We start from the raw sequence: 10126 nt of genomic DNA, 5'->3' as shown, positions 1-10126 counted from the left end.
AATGGAGGGAGGGGAGGGAGGGTAATGGAGGGAGGTGTGAGGAGGGTAATGGAGGAGGGAGGGGAGGGTAATGGAGGGTGGAGTGAGGAGGGTAATGGAGGGAGGGGAGGGGAGTTTAATGCCTGCAGCTCCTGCATTGCTGGTGGTGTCGGCTGAAGTAATTGAGTTGCAAATTAATTTCAAATATCCCGCATTGTCTGTCGCAGTCAATCAATGGCCGTTGAAGGATGAGTTGCACCAGACAAGGTTGCGCTCTCTTTCACTCTGGTGTTCCCCTTCTTTCATGGCACTTGTTGCCAGGAAAGCAACAGCATTCCCAACGGCCAATAATGGGAAATAAAGATAGACTTAAAAAGAAAGAAAGACTTGCATTTCTGTAGCGCCTTTCATGACCTCAGGACTTCCAAAGCGCTTTACAGCCAATGAAGCACTTTTTGGCGCGCAGTCACTGTTGTAATGTAGGAAACGCAGCAGTCAATTTGCACACAGCAAGATCCCACAAACAGCAATGTGATAATGACTAGTGGGACCTTGCTTTGTGCTAACTGGCTGCCTTGCTCCTTACGCTAACAGTGACTACACTTCAAAAAGGAATCCACCGACTGCAAACGCTTTGGGACATCCTGAAATCGAGAAAGGCGCTGTGGAAATGCAAGTTTATTCCTTCTTTTCTTTCTTTTTATCCTTCCTTTCATCAGAACAGGTTGGTTTAAGACTCTGGAGTTGTCTATGAAGCAGTCAGAAGTTGTGATAAGGACCATGGGGGGTAAAATCCAACAATGTCGGGGGCATAAAGCGAATGGTTGTGGCTCGGACTCCTGCTATACACCCCACCCGATTTTAAAGTCAGTGGGAAGGAATATCGGGCAGGGTGTGTAAAACGCGAGTGCCGAACCGCTAAAGCCCATTTTACACCCACAACTGAGTTGAATTTTCCCCTCCCCCTTCCTCCCCCGCGTAGGTCTCTATAGAATGATGCGTGAGATGATTGAACAGCTTCCCTTGTGACATGAATCTTGTTATTCATGTGGAAATGACTTATGAAATAATACTGGGCGGCCTGCTGGTGGCGCTGTCCAGGGAGAGTATAAATACTCGGGCACAGGCCCAGCTTGCTCAGGACATTCTTTAACAAGAACTAGTGAAGGACACAACTAGACCTCCATGTTGTAAAACAGCTGATTAAAGCTTTGTTTAACGCTTAGACCAAGTGCCTAGTAGTTTTCTTAAGTCATCTTGTCTTACCGATTGTTGAGAAGACAAAGAGCCACGTATCGCGTGCATCACACGAGATTGGTGCAATGATGTATTAGCCATTGTGTACATGCAAGCAATCACTTTGACTCCCCAGTATGACAGTGCCACTTTAAATACAGCCTCCATTTTGAGCCGTGTAATCTGTCAGTGTAAAGCCTTAGGCGACCATTATTCATGCTCACAGGATATTTATAATCTCTCAGTTGCGGCAGCTGACGCGCACCCTGGGGTAAATCATGCACTTCGGTCTTTAGGAGGAAGGAAAAACAATCCCAGTACAAATAATTCAATACAAATTGGACTGAATTCAGCAGCCTGCCCTCATTCCAGCCTTCACTGGGGCAGAATGGAATCAATGGGACATTGACACTCATCACTTGTGTCATCGCAATTCAAGGAGTTATAACATGAGTGGGGAAGCCATTTGGTTCGTGACGCGCTCTCTGTCTAAAGGAGTGGCGCTGCAGGCAGCTCTAATTTATTGTTATTGCTCAATTCTCCGTCCCGTCAAAGACTGAACTCATGCGATGTCATCTTGATGTTGATTTTAACCTCGGCGCCTCTGCGCCATCCTTACTTTAGAAGGAATCGGCAGATTCCACGTTCGCTGTGTGTGCTGGCAGCGCGTGTATGAGGGAGCTCTGCCTAAAGCCCTGACTGGCATTTTTTTGTTGAAGTTTCAACACATTCCCTTCCTTGTCCTACAGCCAGTTTCTTACAAATTGCTTTCTTCTCAATCATGAGATTTGTGTGGCTCAAGATGAAAAATATTAGTGCTGGGAAATGGGACCTTTTCCATTTCATTGTCAGCGTCAAGCGCTCCCAAATCAAAGACAGGCTAAAGCGTGGTTAGCTACAGAATAAAGCTCCCCCTACTCTGCTTAAATAATACTTCTCAACCCAAGCCTTAGGAGAGCACCAGTGTGGGATTTCCATTTCCCACACAAGCCAGATCATGAATTCTGTGAGCAAGATTGTAAATTTAGTCCCACATTATTTGTTTTTTTTTTGTTCCCCAGATGTCAGCGACAATGACAGGGCCTCATTTATTGCCCAAACCCCAGTTGCCCTGAGGTTCAACCATGTCGTGTGGGACTGGAGTCACGTGTAGCCCAGACCGGGGACAGATTCCCTTCCTGAAAGGATATTAAAGAAAGAAAGACTTGCATTTATATAGCGCCTTTCACGACCACTGGATGTCTCAAAGCGCTTTACTGCCAATATAGTACTTTTTGAAGTGTAGTCACTGTTGTAATGTAGGAAACGCAGCAGCCAATCTGCGCACAGCAAGCTCCCACAAACAGCAATGTGATAATGACCAGATAATCTGTTTTTGTTATGTTGATTGAAGGATAAATATTGGCCCCAGGACAAACTCCTCAGCTCTTCTGTGAAATAGTGCTATGGGGTCTTTTACATCCACCTGAGAGAGCAGACGGGGCTTCGGTTTAACGTCTCATCCGAAAGACGGCACCTCTGACAGTGCAGCGCTCCCTCAGCACTGCACTGGAGTATCAGCCCAGCTTTATGTGCTCAAGTCCCTGGAGTGGGATTTGAACCCACAACCTTCTGACTCAGAGGCGAGGGTGCTGCCCACTGAGCCACAGCTGACCAGTGGACCAGTTGGGCTTTTATGACAGACCAGCAGCTTTCATGGTCATTTTATCTGCTCAACCAGTACTGTAACCACGAGGCTACTGTACCCATGGTGTTTGTGTGTTGTGAGCGTGGACCCCGTGGAAAGGAGCTAAAAACTGCCCATTCTCATTTTATATATGACATACCTATCAATTCATCCAATGAAAAGCGACGAGTTAAGATAGTAACTATAGGTTTTTATTGGCTAAATAACAGAGCCCACCCTCGTGGGTGATCGGGTCCAACAAGGAGGAATACCAGCCAGTCGACCACCTTTATACCTGAGCAAGCAGGCGGAGCCATGGGCGGAGTCAGCTGTGGTCAGCCCAGGTATAACAGCGTGACAAGAGGTGACCTTGTGTAGTGATACAACAGTGTAAACAGTGATAACCATAGTGTAACGATATAAACAGTGATAACCATAGTGTAACGATAGTGAACGATAAAAGTGGTTTACCACATTCACCCCTTGTTTAGATTTGAGTCCGGCGGGGTGAAGTGTACTACCAGTTCGGGTATGTCAGTCTGTCCGGAGGCCTCGTAAGTCTTTCTGATCGGCGCAGCAGTGGCGGCGGTGGTGCAGTATCCGATGTCAATGCTGGTGTCTGCGTGGTCGGCGAAGGCTCGTGGGGTTCCGGCATGCCGTCTACCTGGGGTGGATTTGGGGGGGTGGTGGGGGGTAACGGTGGTGTCTCAGGGGTGCCCGAGGGTGCAAGGTCTCGTAAGGAGACTGTGTCCTCCCTCCCATCTGGGTATGCCACATAGGCGTACTGGGGGTTGGCGTGCAGGAGGTCCACCCTCTCGACCAGGGGGTCCGTTTTATGGGCCCTCACGTGCTTTCGCAGCAAGACGGGCCCCGGAGAAGTCAGCCATGTTGGTAGCGAGGTTCCCGTAGTCGACTTCCTGGGGAAAACGAACATTCGTTCATGGGGGGTGGCGTTAATGGCCGTGCAAAGCAGTGACCGGATGGAATGCAGCGCTGCCGGGAGGACTTCCTGCCAGCGCGAGGTTGGGAGGCCCTTAGACTTTAAGGCTAAGAGAACGGCCTTCCAGACAGTCGCGTTCTCTCTTTCCACCTGGCCGTTCCCTCGGGGGTTGTAGCTGGTGGTCCTGCTTGCAGCAATACCTCTCGCTAGTAGGAACTGGCGAAGTTCCTCGCCCATGAAGGATGAGCCCCGGTCGCTATGTATATAGTTCGGGAACCCGAACAAGGCGAAGAGGTCGTTCAGGCATTTGATGACCGTGGTACTGGTCATGTCTGGGCAGGGGAAGGCAAAGGGGAAACGGGAGTACTCATCAATGATGTTGAGGAAGTACACATTACGGTCAGAGGATGGGAGGGGCCCCTTAAAATCGATGCTCAAGCGCTCGAAGGGGCGGGTGGCCTTGATCAGGCTTGCTCTGTCCGGCCTAAAGAAATGCGGTTTGCATTCGGCACAGGTTTGGCAGTTCCTGGTCATGGTCCTGACCTCCTCGATGGAGTAGGGCAGGTTGCGGGCCTTAATGAAGTGGTAAAGCCTGGTGACCCCGGGGTGGCAGAGGTCGTTATGGAGGGTCTGCAGTCTATCAATTTGCGCGTTGGCGCATGTACTTCGTGATAGAGCATCTGGGGGTTCGTTCAGTTTACCAGGCCGGTTATTTAGCCAATAAAATTGATATACCTATCAATTCATCCAATGAAAAGCGACGAGTTAAGATAGTAACTATAGGTTTTTATTGGCTAAATAACAGAGCCCACCCTCGTGGGTGATCGGATCCAACAAGGAGGAATACCAGCCAGTCGACCACCTTTATACCTGGGCAAGCAGGCGGAGCCATGGGCGGAGTCAGCTGTGGTCAGCCCAGGTATAACAGCGTGACAAGAGGTGACCTTGTGTAGTGATACAACAGTGTAAACAGTGATAACCATAGTGTAACGAATAAACAGTGATAACCATAGTGTAACGATAGTGAACGATAAAAGTGGTTTACCACATTATAGTAGAGAGACTTTTACCAGTGGAGAAAGTTTCGTGTCGAAACCACTGCATCACCTGGTCCCAGAGGTGAAAGGTCAGTGTTTAACCCATGGCGCTACCCAGTCCCAGAGGTGAAAGGTCAGTGTGTAACTCTTAGAATCCATAACTGGAGATAACATTTGTGAGCATTTAGAAAGGCATGGGTTAATCGAGAACTGCCAGCATGGATCTGTTAAAGGCAAGGCATGTTTGTCAAATTTAATAGAGGAATGCTATAGATGTGGTGTGTATAGATTTTCAGAAGGCATTCAGTAATGCATCTCACAAGAGGGTTTGTTAGAAACATACAGGTGAATGGTCTTAGAGGAAATTTAGCATCATGGATACAAAGTTGGTTGATGGAATGGGTGTTGGTTGGACTAGAGTAGGGTGGGAAGTGTTGTTGCTTATGGTCAGTGCTGGGCCCATTTTTGTTCTTGGTATATATATATATATATATATAGATAGGTGTCAGCTGTGGCTCAGTGGGTAGCACTCTCTACTCTGTGTCAGAAGGTCGTGGGTTAGAGTCCCACTCCAGAGACTTGAGCACAAAATCCAGGCTGACCCTCCAGTGCAGTATTGAGGGAGTGCTGCACTGTCAGAGGTGCCAGATTTTGGGTGAGACATTAAACTGAGGTCCCGTCTGCCCTCTCAGGTGAACCACGGCCACTATTTTGAAGGGGAGATCCCCCCGGTGTGCTGGCCAATGTCTAGCCCTCAACCAACGTCACTAAAAAATACCAGATCATTTGGTCTTTACCGCATTGCTGTTTGTGGGAGCTTGCTGTGCGCAAATTGGCTGCCGTGTTTCCTACATTACAACAGTGACTTCACTTCAAAACTACTTCATTGGCTGTAAAGCGCTTTGTGACGTCCTGAGGTTGTGAAAGGCGCTATATAAATGCAAGTTCTTTCTTATATATATAGATGACATGAACTTGGGTATTGGGAACACAATCTCAAAATTTGCTAAATACACACAAGTTGGGGTTTGGCAAAATCAAGGAGGACATCAAAAGAGTTCAGGAAAACATGGAACAGATACATAGGAAGCAAATGCAAGTTAATGTGGATAAGTATGAGGTAATGAGATTATGAACATACAAACATGCGAACAATGATGGACAAGTAAAGACCCTCCAGTCCATCCAGCCTATCCCACACAATTGCGATACAACATATACACTCTCCACCCCACCCATAAACCATGTGATCTCCTGGGAGAGGCAAGATACCAGATAAAAAACCCAGGTCAATTTAGGGAAAAGTATCTGGGAAATTCCTCTCCGACCCATCTAGGCAATCAAAACTAGTCCAGGAGTTCGCACTGGCCCTGACTTTCCTGCAGTGCCTACCTTCTGTAAGAGGTGATCTCCGCCCCGGCCAGGAACAGGTCCAGCTCTCGCTCGAAGGAAATCAATGAATCAGCGTTCACCGCACAAGAGGTCCACTATTCAATTCAGGGAGGAAAAGCAAGGAATGAGAATCGACACTTATTGTAAAGAGCATGAGTGGTGTAGGTGGAATAGAGACGTAAAAAGGCCCACAGAATTTGGAGTTTTATAATGAAGAGTCTAATGCAGGGCATCTGGTTTTGGATTACTCTAATGATGAGTTAGCACAGACATAATGGGTCAAATGGGGGCTCAATGGAATGAGAGGCAAGGAGAGGGAGGAGAGATGGTGAAACAGATAAAGAGGTGAATAAGAGATACAGGGGTAGAGATAATAAGAGAGAGAGGTGGACTAAGTGAGCTGGTAAGAGAGAAAGAGGAGGGGTTAAATAGGGAATGAGAGACAAGAAGGAATGAGAGACAAGAGTTGAGAGAGTGGAAAAAGGAAAATGACAATGAGCGGGAAAAAGAGTCTCTTGGTCTCCTTACCTAAGGAAGGATATACTTGCCTTCGAGGGAGTGCAATGAAGGTTCATTAGACTGATTCCTGGGATCAGGAGATTGTCCTATGAGGAGAGTTTGAGTAGACTAGGGCTAGCGATTAGAAAAATGAGAGGTGATCTCATTGAAACATATAAAATTCTTTAGGGGCTTGACCTCCCTGCTCTTATATTCTATGCCTCGGCTAATAAAGGCAAGTATTCCATATGCCTTCTTAACCACCTTATCTACCTGTCCTGCTACCTTCAGGGATCTGTGGACATGCACTCCAAAGTCTCTTTGTTCCTCTACGCTTCTCAGTGTCCTACCATTTATAGTGTATTCCCTTGCCTTGTTAACCATCCCCAAATGCATTACCTCACACTTCTCTGGATTAAATTCCATTTGCCACTGTTCTGCCCACCTGACCAGTCCATTGATATCTTCCTGCGGTCTGCAGCTTTCTTCTTCATTATCAACCACACAGCCGATTTTAGTATCATCTGCAAACTGCTTAATCATACTTCCTACATTCAAGTCTAAATCATTGATATATACCACAAAAAGCAAGGGACCCAGTACTGAGCCCTGTGGAACCCCACTGGAAACAGCCTTCCAGTCACAAAAACACCCTTCGACCATTACCCTCTGCTTCCTGCCTCTGAGCCAATTTTGAATCCAGCTTGACACTTTGCCCTGGAACCCATGGGCTTTTACTTTCATGACCAGTCTGCCATGTGGGACCTTATCAAAAGCCTTGCTAAAATCCACATATACTACATCAAATGCACTACCCTTACCGACCCTCCTTGTTACCTCCACAAAAAATTCAATCAAGTTAGTCAGACACGACCTTCCCTTAACAAATCCATGCTGACTATCTTTGATTAATCCGTGTCTTTCTAAATGAAGATTTATCCTGTCCTTCAGAACTTTTTCCAATAATTTTCCCACCACCGAGGATAGGCTGACTGGCCTGTAATTACTCGGTCTATCCATTTCTCCCTTTTTAAAACAAAGGTACCACGTTAGCAGTCCTCCAGTCCTCCGGCACCACACCTGTAACCAGAGAGGATTGGAAAATGATGGTCAGGACCTCTGCTATTTCCTTTGTTGCTTCTCTTAACAGCCTGGGATACATTCCATCCGGGCCTGGGGATTTATCCACTTTCAAAGCTGCTAAGCCCCTTAATACTTCCTCTCTCGCTATGTTTATTTCATCTAATATTTCACACTCCTCCTCCCTGATAGCAATGTCTGCTTCGCCCCTCTCTCTTTTGTTAAAACAGATGCAAAGTATTCATTAAGAACCCTACCGACGTCTCCCACCTCCACACACAGGTTACCTTTGATCTTATTGAATGCCGAATGGCCTACTCTTGCTCCTATTGCTTATGTTCTTATGTTCTATGAGCAAATGAGAGAGGGAGAAATAAGACGTGGAAAAAGGAGAGTCTAGAGAAGGAATGAGAGAGGGTCATGTGAGGGTGCGATCCAGATTTTGAGTAAAATCATGTCAAAAGTCACAACACTGGGCTAGGTTTCAAAATTATTTGAACTGCATATTGTAGTTTTAGTGAGATTATTAATAAACATATTTTGTACATGTTGATTTTTGTCAGTATAGAATTTTTTTCTGGCGCTTGCTTTGAAAAGTTGACCATCCTTGTCAGTGAGTCAATAGAAATTGGAACAATAGGTGGTGCTGATTGGACAGCTCCGGATTGCAGCTGGTGCTGATTGGACAGATCCGGATCGCGGCTGGTGCTAATTGGACAGATCCTAATCACGGCTGGTGCTGATTGGACAGATCCTGATCACGGATGGGCCTGATTGGGCAGATCCTGATGGCGGCTGGTGCTGATTGGACAGATCCTGATCGCGGCTGATACTGATTGGACAGCTCCGGATTGCAGCTGGGACTAATTGGACAGCTCCGGATCGCGGCTGGTGCTGATTGGACAGATCCTGATCATGGCTAGGACTGATTGGACAGATCCTGATCGCGGCTGGGACTGATTGGACAGCTCTGGATTGTGGGCGGTGCTGATTGGACAGCTCCTGATCACGGCTAGTACTGATTGGACAGATCCTGATCATGGCTAGGACTGATTGGACAGATCCTGATCACGGCTGGGACTGTGTGCAGCAGCATCTACTTCCGCCTTATGGATCAAGGACTAATTAATAGAAAGAATTGTAACCAAATAGTATTAACTTTTATAGACAACTGAGATGATCTTTTTTTCCCACACTTAGACACGACAAACACGTACCACTCTTTAACCTATCATAGTAAAAGATCAAACTTAACATGAAATCCTTATATATTTCGACCTGGAATATCCAAGGTCTACGCTCTTCAGTGCTAGACATGAAGAGTAGGACCCCAGAGTTCATAGATGAAACTAAAGATCTAGATATTATCATTTTACAGGAAACTTGGTATAAAGGAAAAGGACACACTGGCTGTTCCCAAGGGTACACTGAGCTGGTGGTCCCCTCCAATAAATTACCAAGTGTAACCCAAGGCAGAGACTCTGGAGGCATACTGATCTGGTTTAAAACAGAACTTAAGAATTACATCAAATTTATAAAAAAGGGCGAAAACCACATGTGGCTCAAAATTGAGAGGGAGATTATCTCAAACACCCAAGATGTTTACATTTGCGCACTTTATATCCCTCCAATGGATTCCCCGTACTTTAAAGAGGACACCTTCTCCAACATAGAGGGGGAAATTATCCAATACCAGGCCCAGGGGAACGTGTTGACCTGTGGGGACCTCAATTCAAGAACGGGTGAAGAACCAGACTTCACCAATAATCAGGGAAACAATTATGTATTCGGGAATAACCACTTTGACATCCCTTCCCTTCCATACAGGCATAACTGCGACAAGCAGACAAATACCAACGGAAAACAGCTACTACAGCTCTGTCGAAAGCTGGGTCTGTACATTGTCAATGGTAGGTTCATAGGAGACCTCCTAGGAAGATCGACCTATTGCTCACCTCTTGGCTGCAGCATAGTAGACTATATGATTACAGATTTGGACCCATCATCTTTCAGAGCATTCACAGTCAAACCACAAACAACACTGTCAGATCACAGTCAAATTACTATGTATCTCAAAAAGACAGAAACAAACAACATAGAAACACAACCCAGTAAACTGTACAACACCAAAAAATCGTACAGATGGGCCAAAAACGACACGGAAAAATACCAGAAAACAATTAGCAATGCATCATCTCAAGCTCTCTTGGACACCTTTCTGGATAACATATACACTCACAATAAAGAAGGCGTAAACTGGGCAGTAAATAACCTAAACAATATTTTTGATAATTTGGC

This window comes from Somniosus microcephalus, chromosome 1 (genome assembly GCF_052327205.1).
Source record: "Somniosus microcephalus isolate GS21.2 chromosome 1, FLI_Smic_1.0, whole genome shotgun sequence".
In the NCBI taxonomy this organism is placed as follows: Eukaryota; Metazoa; Chordata; class Chondrichthyes; order Squaliformes; family Somniosidae; genus Somniosus; species Somniosus microcephalus.
The sequence above is the reverse complement of the archived record's forward strand: the minus strand, read 5'-3'. Positions refer to the sequence as shown.